We start from the raw sequence: 18,780 nt of genomic DNA on the forward strand, positions 1-18,780 counted from the left end.
ATGTATATGTATCATAGGCAAACCCTCTTCTTTCAGCAGTATCTGGGGATGCCGAGGTAAGTGATCAAGTATGCACAATAACAAATAATTGCTAATATTTATTTAGGAGGATTTGACCAGAAATATTTAGAAACTACCTAAGCCCGTACAGAGCATCTGTGCGCTAGTGCTCTCAGCCCCTGCTCACTCATTCCTCCCCACCTGCTCGAAGCTCACCTGTTTCTCCCAGCCCACCCACTCACTGCTCATCTGTTCCCCCGCCCCGGCCCACTGGTTCCTCCCTCCCCCTCTGCTTGCCCGTTCCTCCCCACCACCCCCTCGCCGCTTGGCCAGCCATCTCCCCCCCCCCGCTTGCCCGACAGCTGTGGTTCTGGGGTCACATTGGGGCCCATTCAATTTGTCATTTGGCTGGCAGGCGGGCCCAGAGAAGGAGGATGTGCCGCCCTCTCCACTGCCTGCTCGGCTGTCTCCTCGACTCTCTACACAGGCCCCAGTGCAGCCTGACCTATTATTTGGCTGGCAGGTGAGCTGCCTGCTCAGCTGGTTTCCTCACGAGGAGGACGACCATCGTCGGGCTGCCTGCCCGCCTTTTTCTCTCTCTGCCCGGCCAGTTGCTGCCACTGCCTGCTGCTTTCTTTCTCCCCGCCCACCGCCCACCCGACTGTTCACCTTTCCTCTCCCCCCGCCGCCGCTTTCCTCTCCCCCTCCTGGCAGCTCACTCACAAACTCTCATGAGAGCTGCCACACATGGGATTAGCCATGGGTACATCTTAGAGAATTATAGATAGACTAGCCGACCCCGCACAGAGCATCTGTGCGCTCTTTGGGGCCGGCGGTTACCTCTTCCCCCCCACCTTCTGCCCCAGTCTCCACTTCCAGGTGCAGCCGCCTCTCCTTCCCACCGCCACTTCTGCCCCCCCTTTCTCCCCCCCCTCCTGGGCCTTGCCTCCACGGCTGGGCTGGGCCCGTCACTGCCTCTGGCCTCTGCGGCCAGGCCTGCCACTGCCGCAGCGACCAGTCTTCCTGGGTGCGCCTCAGCCAATCAGGCCCATCCGCTGCCCAGCCAATCAGCTGGGCGCTGGAACGCACATTCCAGGCCACACCCAAGAGAATTAATATAATAGATGGATAGATATAGATTTAGATTTATTTATTTATTTATTTATTCGTCACATTTATATATCTCCCGAACTTTCATCTCTGGGCGGTTAACATAAAACAATTAAAACACATATAAAAAGTTAAAACAATTCAACAATTTAAAATCAATCACAAAACTAAAACCAACAAATTTTAAAAGGCTGAGAAAGCTTGGTTAAAGAGCTGGGTTTTTAGATGTTTTTTAAAAATTGCCAGAGATGGGGAGGATCGTATCTTAGTGGGGAGCACATTCCACAATCTCGGGGCAGCAACCGAGAAGGCCCGTCTCTATGTATCCATCAGACGAGTTGGCAGTAACTGGAGACGGACCTCCTCAGATTATCTCAGTGGGTGGTAAATATAGATATATAGATGCCCAACCATAGTTTCCCAGAAGCACATTTATTTCAAGTCAGTGGATCAATGCATACGTAGAGTGAGTGTTTCTAGTTTCTGTTGAGGCTCTTTCATATGTTAGTCCCTAGTGTGGATTAAATTTAACATTAGTCATCATATGTGCTTGACTGGACAATATCTCTCAACAATCCAGACCACATTCCTGATGGGAAGCAAGAATGCATATTCCCTCTCAATTCACCTGTCCCACTTTCAAAATCCTCAGGTGCCTGCGTGGGAGTGTATTGTGCATAAAACCCAACATTTGAGATTCTCCATCACATGGTAAATTATTCCAATTAAAATCTGCATATTGACAGCATTATTTTGGCCTAGGCATGTTGGATGTTATGCCTAAAAGCCATATCTGAACATTATGACGCCATTGTATATGGGAGATATCAGAAGTGGGACAGGCCTGCCAAGTGGGCAAGGAGGAAAGGTGCACTCATGCTACCTGCCCCGTGAATGAGCTGGATGGGAAGAGGCATCACCCAATTGTCCTGAAGCTCTTGTTTCAAGACAGCAGACGTAGAAAGCTCTCTTGGCATAGGGACTTATCTTAAGGCTAGATGGATGATACCTCAGGATTGGGGCATATCTACACATATACCAAGAAAGCTGGATTCTGTGCCCTGTATATATTGTTTAAATGGAGCTAATTTGCATATGTAGTTTTTGTTTGTTTGTTTGTTCATTCATTCATTCAATTTGTATAACGCCCTTCCAGAAATGGTTCAGGGCTGTTTACACAGAGAAATAACAAGCAAAAAAGATGGATCCCTGCCCCCAAAGGGCTCACAGTCTAAAAAGAAACACGAGATAGACACCAGCAACAGTCACTGGAGGTACTGTACTGGCGGTGGAGAGGGCTAGTTACTCTCCCCCTGCTAAATAAAGAGAATCGCCACATTAAAAGGTGCCTCTTTGCCAAGTTAGCAGGGGTTAGCAATTTAGACCCTTTTCTGTGATTTTTAAAAATTGCTTAATTTCTTCCATTTCTGCTAGTCATGGGGATAGAAAAGAAGCTATCTAGACACAGATCCTTCATTTGATCCCCAGAAAACATAAGCAGACACCCTCTAGCTTCTAAGATTTTTAGCAGGCATTGCCATGCTCTTGCAAGCTTAAATTTGCAATGATGAGGGTAGCTGAATTCTGCACCAATTCTGTGCTTTTTTGTCCTGGACATGCATGGAATTACAGCACACACATCATTTTGTCTTAATAGTCTCTGCGTGGTAGTACTGGATTGTGAGGATGGGGCCATAGCTCAGTGGAAGAGTCCATGCTTTGCATACAGGAGTTCTCAGTTGCAATCCTTGGCATCTCCAAATAGAGTGTGGAAGACCCCGTCTAAAACCCAGGAGACCACTGCTCCCTCTAACACAGATACCCAGATGTGGTTCACTACAATTTCCAGCTGCAGTGGCCTTTGGCTGGGGATTCTGGAAGTTGTAGTCAACATCTGGGAATCTCTGTTAGAGGGAACACTGAAGGAGACCCACTGCTAATCAATGCAGGACAATACTGAGTGAGATGGACCAAGGCAGCTTCATGCATTCACTGTGCAGTGTAGTCTTGTACCAGTGAAAATCAAGTCTATAAAATAGAGATCTCAGCTTTTTCTTTTCTTTTTATGAATGTCAAGTGAGATGAATTGGAATTTGCCATTTGAATTCCACTGACTGTTTGCCTTCAGTTTATGCCTTATTCAGCATGCTCCTGAATGAACAATACATGTTCGAAGAAAACCTGCTCAAATCACAAGCAGCCTTCCCCTTCCCTCAACAGCCAAGGCAGATAAGGCAACAGTAAAAGGGGCTGATCAGGCAATAACCAAATCAGTCCTACATTGTCATTCATGGGAACCTGCTTCCCAGTAGGGGGTAAAAAGAGAATTTTATTGGAATGCATTATCATGCCAAATACCATTGTGGCAGGGGATGATGGGAGTTGTAGTCCAACAACACCTGGTGAGGTTGGGAACCCCTTTCATAGACAATAGGAGGATTCGGGAATGTCTGTGATTCTTATAACATGCACAATTGCAAGACCGACCTTGGCAGGTTGTCCATTGCTTTTTGCTGAATATCAAGCAGGTTGGTGCTTTTTAAAGGTTCAGTGTTATATTTGCCTAGGATTCGAGTATCATCTCTCTGGTGTAGCACATCCCTGACAAGCTGGGTCATGCTGCATCCCTTAATAAGGAATCAAGAAGCATTAGTACATCCCATCAGATTGTTCAGTTCTAACCTGGTGTGATGTGGCATACAGCCAAAAATGGAGATAAAAATAGTTCTGTTGTTTTGATGGAAACTCTTGTTGATTTATTTTTGTTAGCTGTGTTTGTTTATTATGCTTATCCCATTGTTTTATGTATTTTATGGTACTTCAGTTTCTATACCCCCTTTTATGAAACTTATCCCAAGGTGGTTTACAAAAGTTAAAATATAATAGAACTCCATTATTTTTTTATTTATTACATTTTATATCCCACTTTTCCTCCAAGGAGCCCAGATTGGTGTACTACATACTTAGGTTTCTCCTCACAACAACTCTGTGAAGTAGGTTAGGCTGAGAGAAAAGTGACTGGCCCAGAGTCACCCAGCTAGTATCATGGCTGAATGGGGATTTGAACTCGGGTCTCCCCAGTCCTAGTCCAGCACTCTAACCACTACACCACACTGGCTCTCTTAAAGATTAAAATCTCATTAAAATATTAATGCCAATTAAAAGCAATATGAACCATAAAAACACCAAAAAAGCAACAGCCATAAAAAAACCACACAAAAAAACAAAGACAGAGCAGCAGACAGCACAGAGATTGAATGTGTAGGAAGCTCAGAACAGCTTCCATAGCTTTCCTGGTGGGCACTGATCAAGCTCAGACCTGCTTACTTTTAGCAATGCAACACCATCCTCAGTCCATTCTATGGAAATTTGGAGTAATAAAATGGAATGCATCTGAGCATGTGCAGAGCGTACAGTGTGTAGGGGTGGTGCTGGGGAAACCAAACAACTTGGGAGGTGTGGCATTAAATTCTGACTACAAACATGCCACAAATTGAAAACAGGTAATAAAGCGCATGCAGAGTACATTATTCCAGATTACAAAAGCAGCTAAGTCAAGCTTATGCCCTCCAACATTTTGCAGATGAACATATAGAGACACTTAAAGTTGTGCTGTCAAGTCGGTGTCGACTCCTGGCAACCACAGAGCCATGTAGTTTTATTTGGTAGAATACAGGAGGGGTTTCCCATTGCCATCTCTAGTATGAGATGATGCCTGTTAGAGTCTTCCTATATCACTGCTGCCCGATAGAGGTGTTTCCCATAGTCTGGGAAACATACCAGAGGGGATTTGAACCAGCAACCTCTTGCTCCCTAGGCAAGTTACTTCCCCGCTGCACCATTTACAGCAACAAATTCTTATACCAGAATGCAAACACCTACCTTAGTGGAACTAGCTGGAGCAACAACCTTGTCAGCCAGTGATTTACCAGGGACAGATGCCAGAAAATAAGGGCTGTCCCTTAGAAAGAAACATTTGAAACATAGGAAGCTGCCATATACGGAGTCAGACCATTGGTCCATCTAGCTCAGTATTGTCTACTACACAGACTGGCAGCAGCTTCTTCGGGGTTACAGACACGTCTCTCTCAGCCCTATGTGTCGATGCCAGGGAAGGAGCATCTGCTTGCATGCAGATGCTCTTCCTAGAGTGGCCCCTTCCCCTAAGGGAAATATCTCATGGTGCTTACATGTAGTCTCCCATTCAAATTCAAACCAGGGCAGACCCTGTTTAGCAAAGGGGATAATTCATGCTTTCTACCACAAGACCAGCTCTCCTCCCTTGTAAATAGGACAGCTTCCACACAGTCTTCAGCTCTAAGCTTTTCTTTGTAGAATGTAACCTCTGTCTAGAATCGTGATACAAATGGAGGTTACTTGTTAACAGTCTCCACTTCTCTGGTCCTTTCAGGGGCATGACTATAATAGGGCAAGGGGAGACAGTTGTCTGGGGGCTCACTGCCTTGGGCCCCCCCCCCGAGGCAAGTCACATGTGTGACTCCCCCCGCCTGGGCTTCCTTCTGCAATTCATCCTCCGAAATTGAATTGAGTGTTAAGACCTGGAGCTACCAGAACAGCATGTCTTTCTCTAGTACCATTAAATGACCTGCATCGTCCACAATTTAATTTAGGATTATGTTCTATTGTGGCACATAGGGGTGTGTGTGTGTGTGTGTTTGTTTGTTTTGTTACCACTATTCAGCCTCATTTTAGATTTCTTTACTTCATGAGCTGAGCCTCTGGGTGGGGGTGGCATTTTAAAATCTTGTCTCTGGGCCCACTCCAACCTTGCTATGCCCCTGGGTCCTCTCTTCTTTGGTTCTAAAGGCACGTCATCCTGCTCAAATAAACCTCTTCTGATGCTGTGTTTTCTACAGCCTGTCTACACTCCAAGCATGTTCTAAAACTGGCCTCTTCTGAGTCATTTATAATGTGGTGACTTTAAAACATTACACTAGTCATAAAAGCATGAAGTCATGGTAAATAATATTTGTAAGCAAGCAGGAGCTTCTTTCTTTCTTTCTTTCTTTCTTTCTTTCTTTCTTTCTTTCTTTCTTTCTTTCTTTCTTTCTAGCAGAAAGTTTGGTCATTTTGTTAGATCTCAAGCATCAGTGTATGTTTGAGGCAGTGACCAAGCAGTTAGTTGCAGGAGGAGGACACTTCATACCAGTTAGAACAAGCAAATATATTCAGTTGTATCCAAAGAAAGTTAGTCATGACTAAGCATCATTGAAATTAATGGGACAAGTTAATCATGAGTAACTGAAGTCCTGTTAATTTCATTGGGGCTTGGGCATGACTAATGTTCTTTTCAATCTATAGCACGTACCTTTGTATTTGTAGCAGTTGGCATGTTGTAGCAGTTGTAGGGGAGGCATTCCAATATATTGCAGAGAGTGTCACATGAATGAAGTCCTGGGTGTATGCTTGGTGCAAAGAACTCCTGGCTCTCAGGAAACAGGTTTGTTCCTTCGAAGTTAAGGTGGCTGACCTGGAGAAGCTCAGGAAGGCAGACTGGTGTGTGGATGAGACCTTCAGAGATGCGATAGAGGCATCCTACTTACAGGCTGACGGCACTTCTGCTGTCAGGGAGAGTTAAGGTCTCAGGAAAAGAGGACATCGGTCTTCCTTGGGTGATGCGCCCATATCCTCTCGCACAGGGGATCCAGGGGGTGGGGGCCTCCTGATTCTGAGTGGATGATTTGATCATTAGAAGCATGGAGAGATGAGTCTGTGACCTGCATGTAGACCGCACGGTGACTTGCCTGCCTGGTGCGAAGGTTGCGGACATCACACTGTGTCTAGGTAGGCTGTTAGGCAGTGCTGGGGAGGAGTCAGCTGTCGTGGTGCACATTGGCACCAACAATGTGGGGATATGCAATCAGGAGGTCCTGGAAGCCAAATTTAGGCTGCTAGGTAGCATATTGAAGTTCAGGACCCCCAGGGTTACATTCTCTGAAGTTCTACCTGTTCCACGCGCAGGAACAGTGAGACAGGCGGAGCTGAGGGGTCTCAATGCATGGATGAGATGTTGGTGCTGGGAAGAGGGATTTAGATTTGTTAGGCACTGGGATACATTTGGGGGCAAGCGAAGCCTGTACAAAAGGGATGGGCTCTACTTGAACCAAGATAGAACCAGACTGCTGGCACTTAAAATTCAAAAAGGTTGCAGAGCAGCTTTTAAAATGACACCTGGGGAATTGCCAATGTGAGCTGGGCAGTGTCCGGTTCAGCAAACACCATCCTTTAAAGTGCAAGGGTGCACATGTTTGGGGTAAAACATAAGGGGACAGAGTAGAGCCAGGAGTGGAGCAGAAGGAAACACATGACAGCTTGCCAAAAAGGTCAAAGGCTGGTAAGGGGGATAGCACACACCAACACCAGGTGAGGGACTTGCTGTATAGGTGTCTATATACCAATGCCAGAAGCCTCCAAGCGAAGATCAGTGAGCTAGAGTGCTTGGTTACTAATAAAAACATAGATATAGTGGGTGTAACGGAAACCTGGTGGAACAGTGAGAACCAGCGGGACGTGGTTACTCCTGGATATAAACTCTATAGAAGGGACAGGGAGGATAGGATTGCAGGAGAAGTAGCATTGTATATCAAAGAAGAAAGAGATTCCAACAAGCTAGAAAACCTAGGTGGACTGGTGTCCTCCACAGAATCATTATGGGTAACATTATGAGGACTGAAAGGAAATGTGTTACTAGGGATGTGCTATCACCTCTAGGGATGTGCAAACAGGTTCAGTTTGATGGTCAGATATTGAACCGAAATACACACACACACACCCACTTCAGTAAGACCAGCTCCCTCATTGCTAACTTCCCTAGCAGTTTCAGCCCAGTCTTATACTGCTAGTGTTCTAGCCATCTGGCTCACACCACTGTCAGCAGCAAAACCCACTCCCACTCCCACTCCGCTCACTCCCCCAGGGCTATAACACTCTCTCCCTTTTATTCAGTTCTAAAGGGATACCTTGGCCAATGAGAGTTTGTTACTTCAGGCAGCTAGAAGAACGTTCTTTCTTTGCCTGGTGACAACCAATAGTTTTTTCCATTTTTATAATGCTTTTATTAGTAATATAAGTAAAACCAGAAAAGGTTACATCTCTGAGAGTCATATAGGATTACAAACAAGAACATATCCGTCTTAAAAACCTCCTCTATATGCAGGATACAAATAGTAATTATATATGTATATATATGTGTGTTATATATAATGAGTGGACAAAGAACAAAACACAAATTACAATCCATAAAACAAAGTGGGAAGAGGTCATTCCTTCACACCATGCAACATTCTGGGGCAACCAGGTGGTTTTGTTTTCTTTCCTTGTATGAGAAATCAAAGAACTGTGGTGCCCAGATTTCATTCTCTGGTTGGAATACACATCAAGCTAACAGTGAATAAGATCAGAGCATCCTCCCAGTCTAATGAATAAGAATATGCAGAATGCAATGACTCACTTCAGCCCACAGGAACTAAAATGTGTCCAGCTTCTCTTTTATCTTGCTTTGGTTTGATCCACCTCCACATTCCAAGAACATATTTACATGAGCTATTTTCAGCATCACAAGGTAACAAGACAAATATCAGCCAACAGTTGTCATTTAAACAGACAGTTTAAGATTTTTTAATATATATATTTTAAAAATCACAGTCTCGTCTCTAGAACTAAAATTGGTCCTTTAAATGATATATCCTAGCTGAAAGTATTATTTTGTTGTTTTCTGTGAAATAAGTTTCAACTGCAGCTTCTAGGTCAGGCCAATAATTCCCAAACTGTGTGCCGTGAGAATGACACAATAAGCCATGGCAGCAATGAGCCATGGGAAATGAATTAATTAAAGGCTCCTGTAAGGCCAGAGAACCGACATGCAGAGGAGGAGGTTCTCTTGACTCTGTATGATTCACTGTTCTGACCTAGTCCCTCTCCACTCTGATGGGAACACAGAATTTGATAAAGACCTGCCCTGACCCTGCATAGGTGTGTTTGAAGAGTGTAATCATCCCTGCTAGAGAGACGCTATAGAATTACCTTCTGAGGCAACAGCTTGCTAGATTTTTCCATGATTTGCTGTCCTAGGTTTGCATCCTTCCAGTCATGAGGAACTGTGCTCTCACGAGAGTATCTTCTGTATAGAATGCATGGAAGTAGAAAAGATATCAATTACTGTTGTCTGGCTCTAGCCACAAGCCTATGTAGCTGTCTAGAGTTTTTAATCTATACGCCATAGAAATACCTAGAAGCAGAGGCTTTCTCTCATCTACTCCAGAGTAAGCAACTCTGCCCCTTTAGATTGACCGCTTCATGAATAGGGTTTTCTGTAAATAGAAAAGGATTGCAGTTTTTGTCCCCTGACCCCGGAAAAAGTTCTGTGGACAACTATGTTTGCTCTAACTATAACTGTAAACAAACCACAGCTTCTGGAGTTTGTACTTAGTAGGGAGCTGTGAAGGGAAGGGATGCAGGAGCCCAAGGCTCTCTTGAGATGTAGTGCTAAACTGTGGTTTAGTGTCGTAACTGAACCAGGGTGCTTTCCTGGCTAGCTGCTCAACAGCAGCAAAATGTCTCCATTCAGGCAAGTCACATTCGAAACATAAACAGGAGGGGGAGCAGTCTCGTGGAAACGAACAACCCCAAAAAACAGCAACCCTTTTACGCTGGCTATATGATATCCTAGCTCTATATTGCAGTGATTAAATTCGAAACAAGGCATTGAAAATGTGAATGGCACCCTGCTGTCCACGTAGGGACTGCAGTGTCACAACACAGGAAGTGTGGAAGCACACTTCCGAGATATGACATGACCCCATTGCAGGGTCTAATCTGGAAAGCACCCAGGCCAGAAAGAAAATGACAAAGAGCACGAAAAGGAGAAAAAGAGCACGAGGGTCAAATTAGATGTGATTTTTCAACACACCTTTGCCCTTTCATTTTGTATTTTTAAAAGAAATTGTAGCCACAGGGGCTCCCAATCCAGGTTGGGACTATGGTGTGAGTGGGGAGAAGGGGGTGAAACCTTTTCCCCAGCCATGCAGTCTAGGCCCATTCAGTCGGGGTCTATCAGATGCTTCAATACACGTATCCCACCCCTTGCACCACTTGAAGGCAGACCAAGGCATGCTCCTGGTGCAGTCAGCACCACTAGTACTTTATCACTGAGCCCCTGGTGGCGCAGTGGTAAAACTGCCACCCTGTAACCAGAAGGTTACAAGTTTGATCCTGACCAGGGGCTCAAGGTTGACTCAGCCTTCCATCCTTCCGAGGTCGGTAAAATGAGTACCCAGAATGTTGGGGGGCAATATGCTAAATCATTGTAAACCGCTTAGAGAGCTTCCAACTATAGAGCGGTATATAAATGTAAGTGCTATTGCTATTGCTATTGTTGGTTCTAGAGCAGGAGCTTCTTTTTTATTGGAACCAGTATCTGTGCTGCAGAGGCTGGGAGCATGCAAGGATGCCAGGAGGGTGCGTGGGGATGCCTGGGAACTGTAGTTCCACCCTGAGCCGTCCCCCATGGGGGATAACTTCCTAGCATCCCTGCATGCTCCCAGCCTCCACAGAGCAGGTACTGTTCAGATAAAAAAGCATCCTATGCAATTGACATAGCAAATACTTACCTGGTTCTGATCACAAAAGAGTACAGTATCTGCTTTTGTGTGGTGTGTGTGTGTGGGACATGTATCAGAGTATCCAATAAACTGCCCCCTCCCCCAGCTGACTGCACAGGCCTACTGCAGTCCTTATGAAAACCCCTGCCCACCCCCAAACCTGCCATTTGCTCGGAAGGGAAGATGCTATTGCCCTCAAAGGGTTAGAAGTTATGACCAGTTTGATCCTTGGAAGGAAAAGGGAAGGCATATATGATTAAAAATTGAAAGTTTTACCCATGATACTGATTGTGGGCTAAAGGTGGGTTTGGGAGTCTTAAAAACTTAGTGACGAAATGGGAAGAACATTTTGGTAATTTGAATGAAGAGAGATGAAAGTTACCCGGTGGCTGGGACACTCCTCTTCGTGTTAGAACCCGCCCTCAGAATTCTCCTCAGGAGGGCGCTGCATCATCTTGTAGCATCTTTCCGAGAGGCATTCTGCAGGAAAAAAATGACATCTGGGAGTTAACATAACATAACATAACAAACAGCCCTGCTGGATCAGTCCAAGGCCTACCTAGTCCAGCATCCTATTTCACACAGTGGTCCACCAGAAGCCTTTGGGAAGCCCACAGGCAAGAGCTGAGGGCTCTTGCCTGCTGTTGCTCCCCTGCAACTGGTATTTAGAGGCATCTTACCTTTTAGGCTGGAGGTGGTCTATAGCCCTCAGACTAGTAGCCATTGACAGACCTGTCCTCCATGAATTTATCTAAACCTTTCTTAAAGCCATCCAGGCTGCTGGCTATCACATCTTGTGGTGGAGAATTCTATAGGTTAATTATGCATTGTGTGAAAAAGCACTTGCTTTTGTTGGTCCTAAATTTCTTGGCAATCATTTTCATGGGATGAGCCTTGGCTCTAGTGTTATGAGAGATGATGTTCTAAACTGTCTGGAAAAATTAAAAATTAACAAATCACCAGGGCCAGATTGCATCCACCCAAGAGTCCTTAAAGAGCTCAAATATGAAATTGCTGACCTAATTGCAAAAATATATAACGTATCCCTACAATCGGGTTCTATGCCAGAGGACTGGAAAGTAGCCAATGTATTGCCGATTATAAAAAAGGAATTTTTTGCCGGGGGTGGGTGGGGGTGGAGGCGGATCTGGGAAATTACAAGTCAATTAGCTTAATGTCTGTGGGCAAATTGATATAAAGCATTCTCAAATATAAAATTGTTAAGCATATAGAAGAAGAGGCCCTGCTGAAGGAGAACCATCATGGCTTTTGTAAAAGTAAATCTTGCCTCACCAAATGCCTCAGCTGCTGTAACAAAACATGTAGCAGCAGAGGTGAAAGGGCAGCAAAAAGGATAGGCTGATTTGGCCCCCTTTTATACCCAAAATGAGGCCTAAAGTTTTCCTCGGATAACTTAAAGCCTAGCCTTAGCTTTTGCAATGGGAGAGCATTCCATTTCCCTCTAAACTTTACCACTTGATTCTGTTGATTGTTTAAAGTGGCTCTAAGAGGTATGTAATCTCAAACTAATTCTAATGTGTGAACATGTAGAAGGTACTCAGGAGTGGTGATTGCCCTCTGTCATGTGTATATAACTAGACTTTTTCTGGAAATGGTCCACATGGGGTTTAGGAATCTTCCATAAAGCATTTAACGCTATGACTTGTAAGCACAAAAAGAGATAAGATTCTGTTAGAGTGGAAAGACTCAATTTGGATCCAAGAAATTTTTTGGCTGCTAGTCAAGTCTCTTCTGCCAGTCTTTGAATGATGATGATGATAATAATAATACTGTAATAATAGTAATAAGCTGTGACTATCTAGAGGGAAATGTTAACCATTTATCCACTGTATTTATTGGATCATGCCACAGCAAATCCATCATCAGAGTGAGAAATAGAGAAACCTTCTTAAGCCATTAATTCTATGTAGAGAGAGTCACTGCTACATTTTTTTTCCAGAGGAGAGGGGCTGTTTTCCACCCACATTTCAGTAGCTGGGTTTGATTATCATGTATTTCCTTTTTACCAGTGTTCAGAGAAATTTTTCCTTGTTTACTCATGATGAGATAATATTTACAGGTGACAAAATTGGGGTGCTTTGTAAGAATTCTCTGCCTCCTAGTTGTACAACATCACATGTGCAATGAAAGCATGAATTTTGGAATTTGCACTGCCACTGAAAGTACCTTGTGTCACCCAAAAATAGTTCCTGCGGGATGACCCTCAGGGATATATTTGCTGGAGGAAGTGCAAATCATTGAAATCTGCATGTGGGCACAGCAGTAGTTGAAAAGCTTCCCACATTGAGGACATGTCTTCCTGGCATGTCCAGAGGACACTGCTCTGGATGTCAGCCATAATGTTTTTATTGTTATGCCCAATGCCTTTCAAAGGATTCCATCAGGGACTATCTGGATGACTATACTGGGATCTTCTGAAGGTTTTTTCAGCGTGATTTTTTTAACAGCTAGAAGATCCTCTCAATAGAATTTCTGAGTCCTCCAAAACGTAAGAACAGCCCTGCTGGATCAGGCCCAAGGCCCATCTAATCCAGCATCCTGTTTTACATAGTGGCCCACCAGATGCCACTGGAAGTCTACAGTCAGGAGTTGAGGGCAGGCCCTCTCTCCTACTGTTACTCCGCTGCAACTGGTATTCAGAGGCATCCTGCCTCTGAGGCTGGAGGTGGCCTATAGCCCTCCAACTAGTAGCCGTTGATAGACTTCTCCTCCATGAAGTTATCCAAACCCCTCTTAAAGCCATCCAGGTTGTTGCCTGTCACCACATCTCATGGCAGAGAATTCCACAAGTAGATTATGCGTTGTGTGAAAAAGTACTTCCGTTTGTTGGTCCTAGATTTCCTGGCAATCAATTTCATGGGATGACCCCTGGTTCCAATGTTATGGGAGAGGGAGAAGAATTTCTCTCTATCCACTTTCTCCACACAATGAATGATTTCATAGACCTCTATCATGTCTCCTTGCAGTTGTCTTTTTTCTAAACTAAAAAGCCCCAGGTGTTGTAGCCTTGTCTCATAAGAAAGGTGCTCTAGGTCCCTGATCATCTTGGTTGCCCTCTTCGGTATCTTTTCCAGTTCTACAATGACCTTTTTAAGATGTGGTGACCAGAATTGTACACAGTACTCCAGGTGTGGCCACACCACAGTTTTGTATAAGGGCGTTATAATGTTAGCAGTTTTATTTTCAAACCCCTTCCTAATGATCCCTAGCATGGAATTGGCCTTTTTCACAGCTGCCGCACATTGAGTCAACACTTTCAATGAGCTGTCCACCACGAGCTCATGAATTCTCTCCTTGTCAGTCACTGACAGCTCAGATCCCATCAGTGTATCTGTGGAATTATTTCCCCCAATATGTATCACTTTACACTTGCTTACATTGAACCACATTTGCCATTTTGTCGCCCACCCGCCCAGTTTGGAGAGATTTTTTGCAGGTTCTCACAATCTGTTTTGGATTTCACTACCCTAAATAGTTTGGTGTCATCTGCAAATTTAGCCAGCTCGCTGCTCACCCCAACTTCTAAATCATTTATGAATGGATTAGAAAGCACCAGTCTGAGTACAGATCCCTGGGGGTGGGGGGCACTTCTTACTTCCCTCCATTGTGAAAAATCTCCATTTATACCTACCCTCTGTTTCCTGTCCTTCAACCAGTTACCACTCCACACATGTACTTGTTCCCTTATCCCATGTTTTTTCAAGAGTTTTTGATGAGTTTTTGTTGAAAGCTTTTTGGTAGTCCAGGTATCAGTCCAAGTCAGGTGTCAACCAGATCACCTTTATCCACACACCTGTTGACACTCTCAAAGAACTCCAGAAAGTTAATGAGGCAAGATTTACCTTTGCAGAAGCCATGCTGGTTCTCCCCCAGCAGGGCCTGTTCCTCTATGTGCTTTACAATTTTATCCTTGAGAATGCTTTCCATCAATTTGCCTGGAACAGAGGTTAAGCTAACCGGCCTGTAATTTCCCAGATATATAGGATATAACAATAAAAGCCTACTAACACTATTTTTTCCCTTTTCTACTTCTCACAATTATAAAACAGAAATCACAGTCGATTTTTAAAAACAAAACAATTAATTGTTCAAAACAGGAGCAGATTAAAACACTATAAAAGAAGCAATATCAATTAAAAACACACTCAAATGAAGGAGTCTGTACTGTTCTCCAAAAAGATGGGCAATGTTGGAGAGCCAGGTGTACCAGCCTGGGATGGCTGATCCCTAATCTGGGTACAATTGAGAAGGCCTTCTTTCTTGTGTCTACCCACTGAACCTCAGATGGGAAGGGGGCTGCAGTGATGGATTAGGATGTTAGGACCCACCCTCGAATCTTCTGGGTGGGCCCTGACTGGTATACCATTGCCACCACCTGTTCACAACCTGGAAGGGGTTTACTGACCCCTTCCCCATAGAATTTACCAGACAGGATCGAATAGGATATACAGTTTCTCCAAATACCTGAAACTGTAAAGTGATCACTTGGGGAATAATATTAGAAAGTTATTATTATTATTAAAGTTGTGCCATCGAGTCGGTGTCAACTCCTGGCAACCACAGAGCCATGTGGTTTCCTTTGGTAGAATACAAGAGGGGTTTACCATTGCCATCTCCCTCACAATATGCCTTTCAGCATCTTCCTATATCACTGCTGCCTGATATTGGTGTTTCCCATAGTCTGGGAAACATAACAGCAGGGATTTGAACCGGCAACCTCTTGCTCCCTAGGCAAGTTACTTCCCCGTAATTATTATTATATTTATATACCGCTTTTCAACAAAAGTTCCCAAAGTGGTTTACATAGAACATACATGCCTACAATGGCTCCCTGACCCCAAAGGGCTCACAATCTAAAAGAAACATAAGATAGACACCAGCAACAGTCACTGGAGGTACTGTGCTGGGGAGTGGATAGGGCCAGTTACTCTCCCCCTGCTCAATAAAGAGAGTCACCACTTTTAAAAGGTGCCTCTTTGCTCAGTTAGCAGGGCAGGAGTGGTTCCTTCAACCTAGGGCTTGGGAGGCAAGTGTGACTAGAGGCCCTCCTTTCCCCACTGAGCACTCTGGAAACAGTATTAACAGCCTGAAAAGCTTTATTGTTACAATGGGATAGGAAATGGAGCAAATGGGAAAAAATAGAAAAGAAGGCCTCTGCCCTATTAATACACCCAGGCAACACAGAAAGGATAAAGAACAAACTAATGCAAAATGACTACAAGTGCTGTCCCTACAGTACATTTTGTCCTGTGTCCTTGGGGCTGTTATACTCCATAGGCCTCCAAATGACCTCCACAGCTCCAGCTGAGCAAGGCCCCAGGGAGAGAGGCACCTTCTCTTCTCTCCTTCCCCACCAACTGCCTCTTAACCCTTCTCCCAGACAGACACACACAAGAAATGGAAACCCCTCCTCCCAAAAAGAGAGGGGAAAGCCAACTGCTAATTTAATTGGTTCCCTGTGGGAGACTGTAGCCAATTACAGGGTTTGCTGTGCAGTCTGACCGTGATGTCACTATTCTTGCATCCAGGCCCAGACTCTGTTAACCCCTCGCTCACCACAAGGATGCTAAAGTGGGCAGAGTTCTCAGACATTTTCATATAGGAGGCAGACCCCAGCGATACCCTGGTTCCAGGTCATTTAGGACTTTCATGGTCAAAGACAGCACATTAGATTGAGCCCAGGAACAAACTGGCGACCAGTGATGTTTGCAAAGTATTAGAGTAATATAGTCTGATCACCTAGTCCCAGCCCAAACCCTGGTGGCTGCATTCAGAACACAGGCTAAATTATACTACATGTTTTGGAAGGGGAGGGGAAGAACCTGACATGAGGCTGCCATTTTCCTGGGATCCCTGCATTCTTTTTAAGAAGATATAGTTGTATGAAAAGGCACCTAGTGGGAAATGACTAGCAAGCCAGAGGTTGCCGGTGTGAATCCCTGCTGGTATGTTTCCCAGACACTGGGAAATACCTATATTGGGCAGCAGCAATATAGGAAGATGCTGAAAGGCATCCTCTCATACTGTGTGGAAGGAGGCAATGGTAAACCCCTCCAGTATTCTACCAAAGAAAACCTCTATGTGGTCACTAGGAGTTGACACCAACTTGACAGCACACTTTACAGTTTTATGAAATGTGGCATGACAGTCTGGGGAGCAAAAACCTCCTCTACCTTACCATGCTGTGCTCCATTGCTTGACTCCTGTTCTCCCAGCACAGCTCCAATGCCGGAAGGGAGAAAATTGCTTGAAGCCATAGAGTGCAGTGAGGACAGGTACATATGGAGGGAGAAGTTTCGCTCCTCTCACTCACATCCAGTTGCTTTGCTACATGCTCTGTTCATACCTCCACCCACTTTGACTGGACTTTCTCATCATCACTCACTTTTGACATCTACTCTGGAGCAGAACGACGCTTTATCAAAACAAAACAAAACAGGGCTGGCATCAGAAATGCCAACCCTGTGCTGATTGCTTCCTCTGCCTCTTGACAACATGTAGCACATCTATCAGGACCCACCCAGATTCTGACCCAGAGGAGACCCTCTCAGAGAGGAAGAGCATACCCCAGCTGAGACCTGTTCCTCAGCTAAAGCCCCCTAAGTATGGACAGACCTGAGCTGCCAGAGCTTTTCGTCTCCCCTGCAGTCACCCCCTCAGAGGAGGCCTGGAGTTTGGAAGCCTGATACTTCCAACAGGATTAGAACTTCCTCCATTTCCTGTGGGACCCCACGAGCTGAGTTTGAACTCCAGCATCAGAGGGGACTCCTTGCCTGGCTGCTCAGGGCCTAGCTCCCAACAGGCCTCCTTGGGAGGAGAGGGAGGCCAACTCAAGTGCCTGCTTTGGATCATGACTGGCTTCAGCGCAGGGAAGGGGCAGGGCTCCTGGCTCCTAGATAACCCTTCGATTTGGAGCCAGCCCTCACTGGCTCAACATCTCCTTTATGGAGCCCTTGGCTCCAGCTGATACCTTGTCAGTCCCAGATACAGACAATAGCTTACCTCATGACCCAACGTCATTTGCTCTATTCAGACATGTTGTACATGTATGAATGAATGACAGTTCCTGCATTCTTTTAAAAAGTGAACCTGGGTACTGGTCCCTCAATTGCGGAGGTACAGATAGAAAGTGTACTGCCTTACCTGTGTTCAGGATAACATGAGTAACTGTACCTGTGTGCAGATCTGTACCTGTGTACACTGTACATACATTGCAGTAAGTGATGAACATGTAGTTATTTATTTAATAAATGTGTGTGCCGCCCACTATCGAAGTCTCTAGGAGGTTTACAGCATAAAGCAAACCAAGAATTTTAACAGTAAAAAAATAAAATAAAAACCAGATTTAAATATCCATAAAAACACCAACTAACTTCAGCTTGGCTGAAGAGATGTGTCTTTAGTTGTTTCCTAAAAGCCAACAGGGATGGAACAGCTCCAGCCTCAGCAGGAAGTGCATTCCACAGTCTTGGGACAACTACAGAGAAGGCTCACCCTTGAGTTGCCACCAGACGAACTGGCGGCAGCCTCAGATGAACCTCCCCTGAAGATCTTTTTTTAAAAAAAATAATAGTATTTTTATTGTTTTATCCATAATATAAACATATGGTTTATATGGTTTAGTGATATTTAACATAAAAATCTCCAGGGGGAAAGGAAAATCTATATGCAAGATTTGCTGCATCTTCAAATGTATTGTTTTCCAAAAAATTTGAGCACATATGATAAAAAGTACCTTTCTGTTCTTTACATTTCCAACAATCCCCAGAGTATTTATTGTTCATCTTTGAAATCTCTGCTGGGGTAATATACCAACGTAGGTACATTTTATACCAGTTTTCCCTCAAGGTACTATTCACTGTAAATTTTATGTTCACCTTCCATTGGAATTCCCACTGTTGCATCTCTATTGTTCTGCTAAAATTCTGCATCATACAGACTTTCACCTGTTCTGATTCCGAGTCGTATTTCAGTAGTAATTTGTATGTAAGACCCAACAAATGCACCGAGTTCTTTGTTATTAGAGTTT

The 18,780-nt window shown here is 44.5% G+C and overlaps 1 protein-coding gene and 1 long non-coding RNA gene across 3 annotated transcripts in view; one reads left to right on the forward strand and one right to left on the reverse strand.

Moving 5' to 3' along the window:
- The window catches only part of KCNB1 (potassium voltage-gated channel subfamily B member 1), a 393,304-nt gene that overhangs the window by 117,584 nt on the left and 256,940 nt on the right, over nucleotides 1-18,780 (forward strand). The window lies entirely within an intron of this gene.
- LOC128322383 (uncharacterized) lies at nucleotides 8,177-16,127 on the reverse strand. Its single transcript, XR_008305682.1, has 3 exons — nucleotides 15,991-16,127; nucleotides 11,113-11,210; nucleotides 8,177-9,250 (listed from the first exon to the last, which is right to left on the reverse strand). It is a non-coding gene; the product is annotated as an uncharacterized LOC128322383 (long non-coding RNA).

This window comes from Hemicordylus capensis, chromosome 4 (genome assembly GCF_027244095.1).
Source record: "Hemicordylus capensis ecotype Gifberg chromosome 4, rHemCap1.1.pri, whole genome shotgun sequence".
In the NCBI taxonomy this organism is placed as follows: Eukaryota; Metazoa; Chordata; class Lepidosauria; order Squamata; family Cordylidae; genus Hemicordylus; species Hemicordylus capensis.